Source organism: Bos grunniens, chromosome 11 (genome assembly GCF_055505025.1).
Source record: "Bos grunniens cultivar Pamir isolate PY7600 chromosome 11, Bosgru_T2T1.0, whole genome shotgun sequence".
Taxonomy (NCBI): domain Eukaryota; kingdom Metazoa; phylum Chordata; class Mammalia; order Artiodactyla; family Bovidae; genus Bos; species Bos grunniens.
The window spans coordinates 73,980,001-73,993,905 of record NC_141175.1 but is presented as its reverse complement, the minus strand read 5'-3'; positions in this window follow the sequence as shown (position 1 = coordinate 73,993,905).

Sequence of the window (13,905 nt, the reverse complement as noted above, 5' to 3'; positions counted from 1 at the left end):
CATAGACAGAACATACCTCAACATAATAAAAGTCATATATGATAAACCCACAGCAAACATTATCCTCAATGGTGAAAAATTGAAAATATTTCCTCTTAAAGTCAGGAAAAAGACAAGGGTGCCCACTCTCACCACTAGTATTCAACATAGTTTTGGAAGTTTAGCCACAGCAATCAGAGAAGAAAATAAATAAATAAATAAAAGGAATCCAGATTGGAAATGAAGAATTAAAACTCTCACTGTTTGCAGATGACTGATCCTCTACATAGAAAACCTTAAACACTCCACCAGAAAATTTCTAGAGCTAATCAATGAATATAGTAAAGTTGCAGGATATAAATTAACACACAGAAATCCCTTGCATTCCTATAAACTAACAATGAGAAAACAGAAAGAGAAATTAAGGAAACAATTCCATTCACCATTGCAATGAAAAGAATGAAATACTTAGGAATAAATCTACCTAAAGAAACAAAAGACCTATATATACAAAACTATAAAACACTGATGAGAGGAATCAAAGATAATACATATAGATGGAGAAATATGTTCATGGATCAGAAGAATCAATATAGTGAAAATGAGCATACTACCAAAGCAATCTATAGATTCAACGCAATCTCTATCAAGCTACCAATGGTATTTCTCAGAGAACTAGATCAAATACTTTCACAATTTGTATGGAAATACAAAAAACCTCAAATAGCCAAAGCAATCTTGAGAAAGAATAGAACTGGAGGAATCAACCTGCCTGACTTCAGACATTACTACAAAGCTACAGTCATCAAAACAGTATGGTACTGGCACAAAGAAATATAGATCAATGGAACAAAACAGAAACCCCAGAGATAAATCCACTCACCTATGGACACCTTATCTTTGACAAAGGAAGAAAGAAAACACAATGGAGAAAAGACAATGTCTTTAAGTGGTGCTTGGAAAACTAGTCAATCACCTGTAAAAGAATGAAACTAGAACACTTTCTAACCCTATACACAAAAATAAACTCAAAATGGATTAAAGATCTAAATGTAAGACAAGAAACTATAAAACTCCTAGAGGGAAACATAGGCAAAACACTCTCTGACATAAATCACAGCAGGATCCTCTAATACCCACCTCCTAGAGTAATGGAAATAAAAGCAAAAATATACAAATGGGACCTAATTAAATTTAAAAGCTTTTGCACAACAAAGGAAACTATTAGCAAGGTGAAAAGACAGCCTTCAGAATGGGAGAAAATAACAGCAAATGAAACAACTGACAAAGAATTAATCTCAAAATATACACCTACTCCAACTATACTCAAATATAATGTACATTTCATGAAGTACACTCTAATAGAAAGGTGAACAACCTATAACTCAAATACCAAATATAGCTCACTTCCTGTTTTTGTAAATAAAGTTTTAGTCATGTATTGCCTATGGATATTATATTTGACACAAATACAGAGTGGTGCATCATGGTATTTCCTATGGATATTATATTTGACACAAATACAAAGTTGTGCATCATGGTAACATTTAAACTTTTTATTTGCCATTTTGTAGTGAACCCTTGCAGGCTTCCCAGGTGACTCACTGATAAAGAACGTGCCTGTCAATGCAGGAGACATGTGGCACGGGTTCAACCTCTGGGTTGGGAAGATCCCCTAGAGGAGGGCATGGCAACCTACTCCAGTATTCTTGCCTGCAGAATCCATGGACAGAGGAGCCTGGTGAGCTACAGTCCTCAGGTTCACAAAGAGTTGGACATGACTGGAGCGACTTAGCACACACTCAATGAATCTTTGAGAAAGAGAAGTAACATATAATCATTTCAACTAGCATACTGGATCTGTAATATTTTTTTTTTTTTTTTTTTAGTTGTTGCTTATATATATTTTTTATTTTAGAGCACATGACTCACTAATGAGTTTGGGATTAAAACCTACAAAAATGGGTAGGACATGTTAGCACAGTCAGTGGGTTTCCAGTCTTGTTTTAAAGAATTTAAATGAAGGAAAATAAAAGATAGCCTGTGAAAGCAGAGATCAAAAATTTAATGGCATGTGTCCATGCGAGCAGATGCAATACTTTTAGCTTCAGCACTGTTGCTGGGCCAATAAGCTTCAGGGTAGTTTCAAGGAACAGACAAAAATGTAGGGACTATGACCTTTATTTGTGAGTATTCAGGTGGAAATCAATTCTATCTACCTCACAGAAACAGATTTCTTATAAACCCTAGAATGCCTTACAAACAGGTTTACTTACATGAATCAGAGTATTTGACCTGGTTCTGAATGAGCATATTTCACAGTACAGGATAGTTTTGTTAGTGGCCACACTGGCTTCAGGGGAGTTCAGAGCAAGAGGAGCATTCTTAACTGCTGACTTGGGGTATTCCTAGCACATGTGATTTGGGACTGGAAAAGAACTTAGTGATTATTTAATTCAACCTTCTCATTGTAAAGGTGGGACAGTGGTATCCCACAGGACTTAAGTGATGTGCTTAGCATGATACAGAATATTAATGTGAAAGCCAAAATTAGAACCTAGATTGTGTCAGTTTCTTGATCATATTGTTTTCTAATCTAACCTGGTGTACCCAAATTTGCTGACCACTGACAATCAAATTTTACTTATTTTTAAATAGATAGAAATAGATAGAAAATAAATAGAAATGACTTTGATTTTAATTAATACTTCAAAATGTTATGCAAAGGGTAAATTTTTTTTGGACTATTAAAAACATAACCTATTTTGTAAGGTTTTGTCTCCTATTTATAAAAAGTGAGCAATCATGATTACGTTTTCTGTTGAGGGACATTGAAAGATTTTCTTGGCATGTTTTTACTATCTAGTTTTCACTGTTAGCAACTTATTTCATTTAGTCAAGCATTATCCTCTTCCCCTATATGCTTCTGAGTTGCAAATATTTCTGAGAAAGGTACTATATTGAATTACCAGTTCTTCAGTTTGAATGAAATTTCCCAGATTACGTTATAAGGACATGGAGAACAAAAGGTTTTGGAAGAAGAAACGTTAAATAGAGAAGAAAAAGAAATGCAGTTTTTGTTGTTTGTTAATGTTTATTAAAACCTTAAATGGAGAAGAACAATTGGGGGGAAAAATCCCAAAACACTAAAGACAAAATTTGAGAGTTGAAAGGGACCTTAAAAAATCTTTTACTAGCCTCATCTGGTGCTTGAAGTCTGCTTGCGATAATTCAAATGTTCCAGTGGCAGGGAGCTGTCTACTTTCTGACAAAGTTTATGCCATCTTTGACAACTGGGACAATCATTTTCAAGAGTCAACCTTTATATTGAATTGCAATTTGTCCCCCAGTAGTTTCTTCCATCGATTCCTATTTCCTCATCCACTTGACATGCTTCCCAAGAATACAAGGAATGATCTGTTTTATATATATATAAACTATAAACCTTTTCTTCGGGGAATATGTCACATTCCTCCCACAGTTGTTTCTCTTCTACAGTCGGTCTTTGTTCAAAGGTGGGTCCCAGAGATAACCTATTTTTGCTAGAACTAACATTTTAGAAATCAGACCCAGGTGTTATGAAAGGTGTCAAACAAAAGCAACTTATATTTTATTTTTATTTTTTAATCCATAGTTGAGAGATTTAAAGAAAGCAGTATGGGCTTCAAAGCTGTGTGCTGAAAAGGGGATCTGTGCTATGATGAGGCTTCTGGGTGCTTTTAAAAAATCAAATCAAACAAATTCTACAACTCTCAGGAGGTGTAGATAGATATAAACTTGCAAAGGTGCCAATTAGGGACACAAAAAAGAAGATTTAAAATTCTTCCTAGTGGGTAAAATGTGGGATAGAAATTAGAACCTAAATATATAAATTCTGAAAAATCTGCATAGGTATCTAAACCTCAGAATAGTTCTGAGGACATGCCCTTCAGACATGACTAGGTGGATGATAGTGTGTCAATAGTCTCTTGACTAGGTGGATGATAGTGTGTCAATCTATGTACATAGCCCCCTCAGCCCTTTTAGCACAATATATTCACAGCCAGGAAGGAAAAACATTCCAGAGCACATCACTGTTTTTTATTTGATTTTTTAGTGGATGTCTTGGACAAGTCCTTTTTTACTGCACAGCATGAAAATTCCAACCAGGCTTCATGCTTGAGTACTAGTTGAGTACTAAGTTTCTTACCATCATGATAATTATCCTGCTTTAGAGGAGCTAAAACTTTACCCTCAAAGGCAGGTAGATACACAGCAGAGTGCTGCTGTTCTGTGCTGCCTTCTTCAACTCTTTGTGATTCCCATGGAGTAGCTCAACAGGCTCCTCTATCTATGGGATTTTTCAGGCAAGAATACTAGAGTGAGTTGCCTGTTCTTACTCCAGGGCATCTTTCTGACCCAGGGATCAAAATCACATCTCTTGTGCCTCCTCCTTGGTAGGAGAATTCTTTACCACTGTGCCACCTGAGAAGCCCACAGAGTATGCAGAACAATCTCAATGTGGGCATGTTCTCATGTGCTTGGAATCTAATTAAAAAAAACCAAACAAACGAGAGATTAAGGCCTCCTTTCCTGCTAACATGCAGATTTGCTTTGGAAGAGTTCTCACTTTTTCTTGATGGAAATTTTTACTTTATGGGGAATACTTTGAGTAATATCTTTCCATATACCACTTGATGAAAGAAGAAAAGAATCAGGAAATTGAGGCAACAAGAAGAAAGAGAAGACTAGGCCACCAAAATTAACTTTGTCCTCTTCAAAAGTTCGTGGGTAGTAAAAACAGCTGTTACTCAAGTCACTGAATATCAAGCCAAGTCCCCAATTTCAATTCATGCAAATCTCTTATTCAGTGTTTACATTAAGGTAGTTATTCCAAATGCTCTTTTTCAGCTCTCTCTTATTTCCTGTTACTCTCCTTCCGGTCAGGTTAGTTCTTTAAACTGTCTCTGCTCCATCTTCCCTGGGCCTCTTTCCAAGTTACCCCATGTATCTGGAAATGTTCACATCATTCCAGTTTACATGCTTCTTTCTCATTTATGCATCTGGATTTTCTCTCTTTTTTTTTTTTTTTGGATTTTCTCTTTTTCTAGAGATTTGGGGAAGATCTGGGAACGTCACTTATATCCATACCTTGTGGATATCATGCATGACCCAATATTTTCCGATCAGGACATGAACCATTTTGATAACCAGTGACTTTTTATCTGTTTGATCTGTTGCCTATGCAGTTGTTACTTTCTCCAGTTCTCCAGACTGCCTTTCGTTGGTAACTGCCTTAGATCACAGACTTCTAGAGAGATAAGTTTAGTTCATACCCATTGGAATGTTATAGAAAGTGAAAGTGATGTTGCTCAGTTGTGTCTGACTCCTTGTGACCCCATGGACTGTAGCCTACCAGGCTCCTCCATCGATGGGGTTTTCCAGGCAAGAATACTGGAATGGGTTGCCATTTCCTTCTACAGGAGATCTTCCTGACCCAGGGATTGAACCCAGGTCTCCCACATTGTAGGCAAACTATTTACCATCTGAGCCACCAGGGAAGTTATATGTAAAAAAATGGAGATAAAAAGCCTGACTACTTTTAAGTATTTTATTCATCAATACCCCAATCACAATCCATTACAGTTCTTTTAAGGGCACTTGAAATTACCATTATAATGACTCTTATAGACTAAAATTCTGTTTTCAAACGACCTAATTAAATTGAACCTGAATTTTCTGTAAAGAGTAAATTACCCATTAATAGCCATTAGTTCACTATTAGAGTTTAGTTTATCAGATTATTGGGCCGTCAGGTCACAGAGAGCTGATCCATGAAAAGGAGATTTGAATGACATGAAAGAACGTCAGAAATGTTCAAAGAATTAGATGGTATTTGAGAACTCTAATTCATAGTGTTCTACAGTGTTATGCTTACTCAGCAACTCAGTTATCAGTTAACGGACAGAAAGAACTGGAAAAAGAAAAAAAAAATGAAGTATTTTCTATCAGGCAAATTGAACCTATAAATGCATAATAAATGCTCTCTAATGAGGATGACTGTAATGACGAATATCACTTATCACTTCTCTAATGAATAACTATTAATATTAGATTTTTTCCATAGAATTCCATAATCTGTTTTCCCAGCTCCAAAGACCTTTGATTCAAAAACTAAAGCTATAAACAATAGTGAGAGGAAAATATTCATCAGATTAAATGGTCATTCCAGGATCAAGCGAACATTAGAAAATTAATCCTTCTAAGCACTTTGAGCTTTCTCCTCCTCAAAAGACAATTTCCTTAAAGATCCATACTAGAAGAGTAGTGAAAAAAAGCAAACTTAAAAACAACAGGATGAAAGGTCTCATGTGTGTTCATGAACTTTAGTGACACTTCTATTTCCAAGAAGGAAGGAAGGGCAGACAATTAGTTACTATTATGCAATTTCCTGGTACTCTTTTATTATGCTAATAAATATATCCCCTCTGACAAACTAGATAGTGTATTAGCCTGTTTTGAAAGCTCTTAAATGTGGATTTCTGTTTCCTCAGGGAACCAGATTGCACATTTATTGTTTCTGTTGTTCCTTTGAGCAAAAATGTGAGTTTATATTAGAAGAGAATTACAAAGGAAGGCTTATTTTCCACTGAAACTTTATAATTGAAAACACACACACACACACACACCCCTATAGGGGCTCTACTTTGTGTCAGAATTTACGGTACAAGATAATTTATGTAAGGCATATTAACATATTCCCACAATAACTTGTAAGGTCAACAATATTACCCTATTCTCTAGATTAGGAAACACAGGCATAAGCTATATTCTGATGTTCAAGACACACAACATTTTACAACCACAGAACACATTTAAAATATGTTGCAATTTGAGGAAAATAGAGAATAATAGCATTTCTGCAGTTTTAACTTGCTTTAAAATTTCCCAAGCTCTTTGATGTCCACTACCTCATTAAATAGGAAAAGCAGTACATCAAGGCTGTATATTGTCACCCTGCTTATTTAACATATACGCAGAGTACATCATGAGAAACGTTGGGCTGGAGGAAGCACAAGCTTGAATCAAATCAAGGTTGCTGGGAGTAATATCAATAACCTCAGATATGCAGATGACACCACTCTTATGGCAGAAAGTGAAGAAGAGCTAAAGAGCCTCTTGATGAAAGTGAAAGAACAGATTGAAAAAGTTGGCTTAAAGCTCAACATTCAGAAAACTAAGATCATGGCATCTGGTCCCATCACTTCATGGCAAACAGATGGGGAAACAGTGGAAACGGTGGCTTACTTTATTTTTGGGGCTCCAAAATCACTACAGATGGTGATTGCAGCCATGAAATTAAAAGACGGTAACTCTTTGGAAGGAAAGTTATGACCAACCTAGACACCATATTAAAAAGCAGAGATATTACTTTGTCAACAAAGGTCCATCTAGTCAAGGCAATGGTTTTTCCAGTGGTCATGTATGGATGTGAGAGTTGGACTATAAAGAAAGCTGAGCACCAAAGAATTGATGCTTTTGAACTGTGGTGTTGGAGGAGACTCTTGAGAGTCCCTTGGACTGCAAGGAGATCCAACAAGTCCATCCTAAAGGAGATCAGTCCTGGGTGTTCATTGGAAGAACTGATCTTGAAGCTGAACCTCCAGTACTTTTGCCACCTGATGCGAAGAGCTGACTCATTTGGAAAGACCCTGATGCTAGGAAAGATTGAGTGCAGGATGGCATCACCGACTCAATGGACGTGGGTTTGGGTAGACTCCAGCTCTTGGTGATGGACAGGAAGGCCTGGCGTGCTGCAATTCATAGGGTCGCAGAGAGTCTGACACGACTGAGTGACTGAACTGAACTGCATTAAATCTTTATGACAGCGTTTGAAGGAGGAAATCTGAGTAACATTATATCTACTTTACATATGAGCAAATTAAGAAGTTCAACAAGTTACTATGGTTATATAATCAGGTGGGCGATCTAGAACTAGAAACACTCCTGACAGCTTGTAACAAAAAGATACAGGAAGGTCACTTTATAGTATCTAGTTACTACAATTTATGCGTGTATATATCTACATTGTTTTCCTGTTTTGTTTTGCTTATGATAATACAAGTTTGGTGTGGAAAATATGATACAGAAGAATGTAATAAAATATTTTACTACGCAAAGGCAATCATTATTACCCTTATGGAGATAACTATTTCAGATGTCTATAATACAATATATATAATGTATAAATTATATAACATGTAATGCAATGTTTAGTTAAGTCACTCAGTCATGTCCAACTCTTTGCAACTCCATGGACTGCAGCATGTCAGGCTTCTCACACCAGCATCACCAATTCCCAGAGCCTATTCAAACTCATGTCCATCGAGTCAGTGATGCCATCCAATCATCTCATCCTCTGTCATCCCCTTCTCCTCCCACCTTCAATCTTTCCAAGCATCAGGGTCTTTTCCAATGAGTCAGTTTTTCCCATCAGGTGGCCAAACGTTTGGAGTTTCAGCTTCAGTGTCAGTCCTTCCAATGAATATTCAGGACTGATTTCCTTTAGGATGGACTGGTTGGATCTCCTTGCAGTCCAAGGGACTCTCAAGAGTCTTCTCCAACATCACAGTTCAAAAGCATCAATTCTTTGGTGCTCAGCTTTTTTATAGTCCAACTCTCACATTCATAAATGACTACTGGAAAAACCATAGCTTTGACTAGATGGACCTTTGTTGGTAAAGTAATGCCTCTGCTTTTTAATAAGCTGTCTAAGTTTGTCATAGCTTCTCTTCCAAGAAGTAAGCGTCTTTTAATTTCATGGCTTTAGTTACCATCTGCAGTGATTTGGGAGCCCCCCAAAATAAAGTCTGTCACTGTTTCCATTGTTTCCCCATCTGTTGGCCATGAAGTGATAGGATCGGATGCCATGATTTAGTTTTCTGAACATTGAGTTTTAGGCCAATTTCTTGTAAATGGTATAATAAGTATAAAAGTTATGTTTGATATAAAGTTTAAAATATAATAAAGCTTAGTTTTATATTAATACCATATAATATAAATAGTGCATTATAATATAATATGCTATTACATAGACCTGCATTTGGACTTTGATCTTATCCTTTAATAGCTAGGCAGCAAAATGATTTACTCCCCAAATTTCTATTTACTCATCTATAAATAAAAATAATAATACATTATTTGAGGTTTGACTTAATCACTATAGTATATAAAGCCCTTAGTACAATATCTGAGCAGACACTTAATAAGTATTTTTTATTGTTATTACTTGTATACTTATTACTCACATGTATCACTTGCATATATGTTAAATAAATATATTCAGGACAATTTTATGATTGTAAACATATTTTTCCTCAGGTTCAGGAATTTGCTGATTTTTTTTCCACTCAGTAATACACATTAGATATTTTTCTGCAACACTGGGTATTCACAACTATCTTTTAAATGACTTTTTAGTGTCTAATGTATGCATGTACCATGGATTATTTAATGTCTTCTGTATTGATAGATATTTAAGTTTATTATAATTATAAACTATTACAAATAATTCTGAAAATAACACCTGTCTCTACATATTCAGCTGTTTCATACAAATAAATTTTTATTATTGGGATTAATGTGTCAAAAAGAAGCAATTGCAAAGTAGATGGTTCATCTAGAAAATGGTGTAATTACAAATTAGTCAGATTTTAAAGGAAAAGAATAATCGATTAAATGGTATATTAGGCATAACAGTTAAGATGATTTAGTTGCAAGAAACAGAAAAATTTAACTCATCTAGGGTACACAGTAGATGGATTTATCATCCCATAATTGGAATTATTAATACATCAATTTTCTTCCACTGTAACATTCTGCCATAACTCACTTCTTTCATTTGCCACATTTCTTTAAGCCATGCTGATGATCACATTCAGACACTACTAGTCCAATACAAGAAGAGAACTCCTTTTGTATATTCATTTACCAACAAAGACAAAGATGGATAGCTAGTTAGATACAGTGAGACAAAAGGAAGTCATGTGAGATATGTAGAGTGAATTAAAGAAAGAAAAGAGGGAAAAGTTGGAAAATAAAGAAATGCAAAGAAACAGGAAAACAACAGAATGGGAATGACTAGAGGTCTTTTCAGGAATATTAGAGATACTAAGGGAACATTTCATGCAAAGATGGGCACAATAAAGGACAGAAATGGTATGGACCTAATAGAAGCAAAAGTTATTAAGAAAGGGTGACAAGAATACACAGAAGAACTATGCAAAAAGGTTTTCATGACCCAGATAACCACAATGGTGTGATTACTCATCTAGAGCCAGACATTCTGGAATGAGAAGTGAAGTGGGCCTTAGAAGCATCACTAGAAACAAAACTTGTGGAGGTGATGGGATTCCCATTGAGCTATTTCAAATCTTAAAAGTTAATGCTGTGAAAGTGCTACACTCAACATGCCAGAAAATTTGGAAAACTCAGCAGTGGCCACAGAACTGGAAAAGGTCAGTTTTTATTCCAATCTCAAAGAAAGGCAATGCCAAAGAATGCTCAAATTACTGAACAATTGCACTCACCTCACACACTAGCAAAGTAATACTCAAAGTTCTCCAAGCCAGGCTTTAATAGTACGTGAACCATGAACTTCCAGATGTTCAAGTTGAATTTTAAAAAGGCAGAGGAAGCAGAGATTGAATTGCCAACATCTGCTGGATCATTGGAAAAGCAAGAGAGTTCCAGAAAAACATCTACTTCTGGTTTATTGATTATGCCAAAGCCTTTGATTGTGTGGATCACGACAAACTGGAAAATTCTTCAAGAGGTGGGAGTACCAGACCATGGCACCTGGCTCTTCAGAAATCTGTATGCAGGTCAAGAAGCAACAGTTAGAACTGGACATGGAACAATAGACTGGTTACAAATAAGAAAAGGAGTACGCCAAGGCTGTGTATTGTCACCCTGCTTATTTAATTTATATGCAGAGTACATCATGAGAAACACTGGGCTGGAGGAAGCACAAGCTGGAATCTAGATTGCTGGGAGAAATATCAATAACCTCAGATATGCAGATGACACCACACTTATGGCAGAACGTGAAGAGCTAAAGAACCTCTTGATGAAAGCGAAAGAGGACAGTGAAAACGCTGGCTTAAAACCCAACATTCAGAAAACTAAGATCATGGCATCTGGTCCCATCTCTTCATGGCAAATAGATGGGGAAACAGTGCAAGCAGTGAGAGTTTATTTTATTTTATTTTTTTGTGCTCCAAAATCACTGCAAATGGTGAGTGCAGTCATGAAATTAAAAGACGCTTGCTCCTTGAAAGAAAAGCTATGACCAACCTGCTGCTGCTGCTGCTAAGTCGCTTCAGTCGTGTCCGACTCTGTGTGACCCCATAGACAGCAGCCCACCAAGCTCCCCCGTCCCTGGGGTTCTCCAGACAAGAACACTGGAGTCGGTTGCCATTTCCTTCTCCAATGCATAAAGGTGAAAAGTGAAAGTGCTATTAAAAAGCAGAGATTTTACTTTGGCAACAAAAGTCCATCTAGTTTCACTGACCTCTTAGTTATCAGTGAATTAAAATGGACAGGAATAGGCAAATTTAATTCAGATGACCATTATATTTACTACTGTGGGCAAGAATTCCTTAGTAGAAATAGAATAGCCCTCAGAGTCAACAAGAGTCCAAAATGCCATATTGGGTGTAGCCTCGAAAACAAAAGAATGATGTCTACTGGTTTCCAAAGCAAACTGTTCAAAATCACAGAAACCCAAATCTATGCCCCGAGTACCGATACCTAGGAAGCAGAAGATGATGGGTTCTATGAGGAACTAAAACACCTCCTAGAACTAACACCCCCAAAAGATGTCTTTTTTATCACAGGGGATTGGACTGCAATAGTAGAAAATCAAGAGGTACCTGGAATAACAGGAAAGTTTGGCCTTGGAGTACAAAATGAAGCAGCACAAAGACTAAAAGAATTTTTTTCAAAAGAACCCATTGGTTCGAACAAACATCCTTTCAACAACCCAAGAGACGACTCTATACATGGACATTACCATGTGGTCAATACTGAAATCAGTTTGTTTATGATCTCTCAGCCAAATATGGGGAAGTTCAATACAGTCAGTAAAGATTAGACCTGGAGTTGACTGTGGCTCTGATCACAAGCTTCTTATTACAAAACTCAAGCTTACAAATTGTGAAATTATTTGTTCTAGCTCTGTGAAGAATACCGTTGGTAGCTTGATAGGGATTGCATTGAATCTATAAATTGCTTTGGGTAGTAGACTCATTTTCACTATATTGATTCTTCTAATCCATGAACATGGTATATTTCTCCATCTATTAGTGTCCTCTTTGATTTCTTTCACCAGTGTTTTATAGTTTTTTATATATAGGTCTTTAGTTTCTTTAGGTAGATATATTCCTAAGTATTTTATTCTTTCTGTTGTAATGGTGAATGGAATTGTTTCCTTAATTTCTCTTTCTGTTTTCTCATTATTAGTGTACAGGAATGCAAGGGATTTCTGTGTGTTGATTTTATATCCTGCAACTTTACTATAATCATTGATTAGTTCTAGTAATTTTCTGGTGGAGTCTTTAGGGTTTTCTATGTAGAGGATCATGTCATCTGCAAATAGTGAGAGTTTTACTTCTTCTTTTCCAATTTGGATTCCTTTTATTCCTTTTTCTGCTCTGATTGCTGTGGCCAAAACTTCCAAAACTATGTTGAATAGTAATGGTGAAAGTGGACACCCTTGTCTTGTTCCTGACTTTAGAGGAAATGCTTTCAATTTTTCACCATTGAGGATAATGTTTGCTGAGAGTTTGTCATATATAGCTTTTATTATGTTGAGGTATGTTCCTTCTATTCCTGCTTTCTGGAGAGTTTTTATCATAAATGGATGTTGAATTTTGTCAAAGGCTTTCTCTGCATCTATTGGGATAATCCAAAGCTATCTTGAGTAAGAAGAATGGAACTGGAGGAATCAACCTACCTGACTTCAGGATCTACTACAAAGCCACAGTTATCAAGACAATATGGTACTGGCACAAAGACAGAAATATAGATCAATAGAACAAAATAGAAAGCCCAGAGATAAATCCACGCACATATGGACACCTTATCTTTGACAAAGGAGGCAAGAATATACAATGGATTAAAGACAATCTCTTAAAAAAAAAAATAAAGACAATCTCTTTAACAAGTGGTGCTGGGAAATCTGGTCAACCACTTGTAAAAGAATGAAACTAGAACACTTTCTAACACCATACACAAAAATAAACTCAAAATGGATTAAAGATCTCAACGTAAGACCAGAAACTATAAAACTCCTAGAGGAGAACATAGGCAAAACACTCTCTGACATACATCACAGCAGGATCCTCTATGACCCACCTCCCAGAATATTGGAAATAAAGGCAAAAATAAACAAATGGGACCTAATTAACCTTAAAAGCTTCTGCACATCAAAGGAAACTATTAGCAAGGTGAAAAAGCAGCCTTCAGAATGGAAGAAAATAATAGCAAATGAAGCAACTGACAAACAACTAATCTCAAAAATATACACGCAACTCCTACAGCTCAACTCCAGAAAAATAAATGACCCAATCAAAAAATGGGCCAAAGAACTAAATAGACATTTCTCCAAAGAAGACATACAGATGACTAACAAACACATGAAAAGATGCTCAACATCACTCATTATCAGAGAAATGCAAATCAAAACCACTATGAGGTATCATTTCACGCCAGTCGGAATGGCTGCGATCCAAAAGTCCACAAGCAATAAATGCTGGAGAGGGTGTGGAGAAAAGGGAACCCTCTTCCACTGTTGGTGGGAATGCAAACTAGTGCAGCCACTATGGAGAACAGTGTGGAGATTCCTTAAAAAACTGGAAATAGAACTGCCTTATGATCCAGCAATCC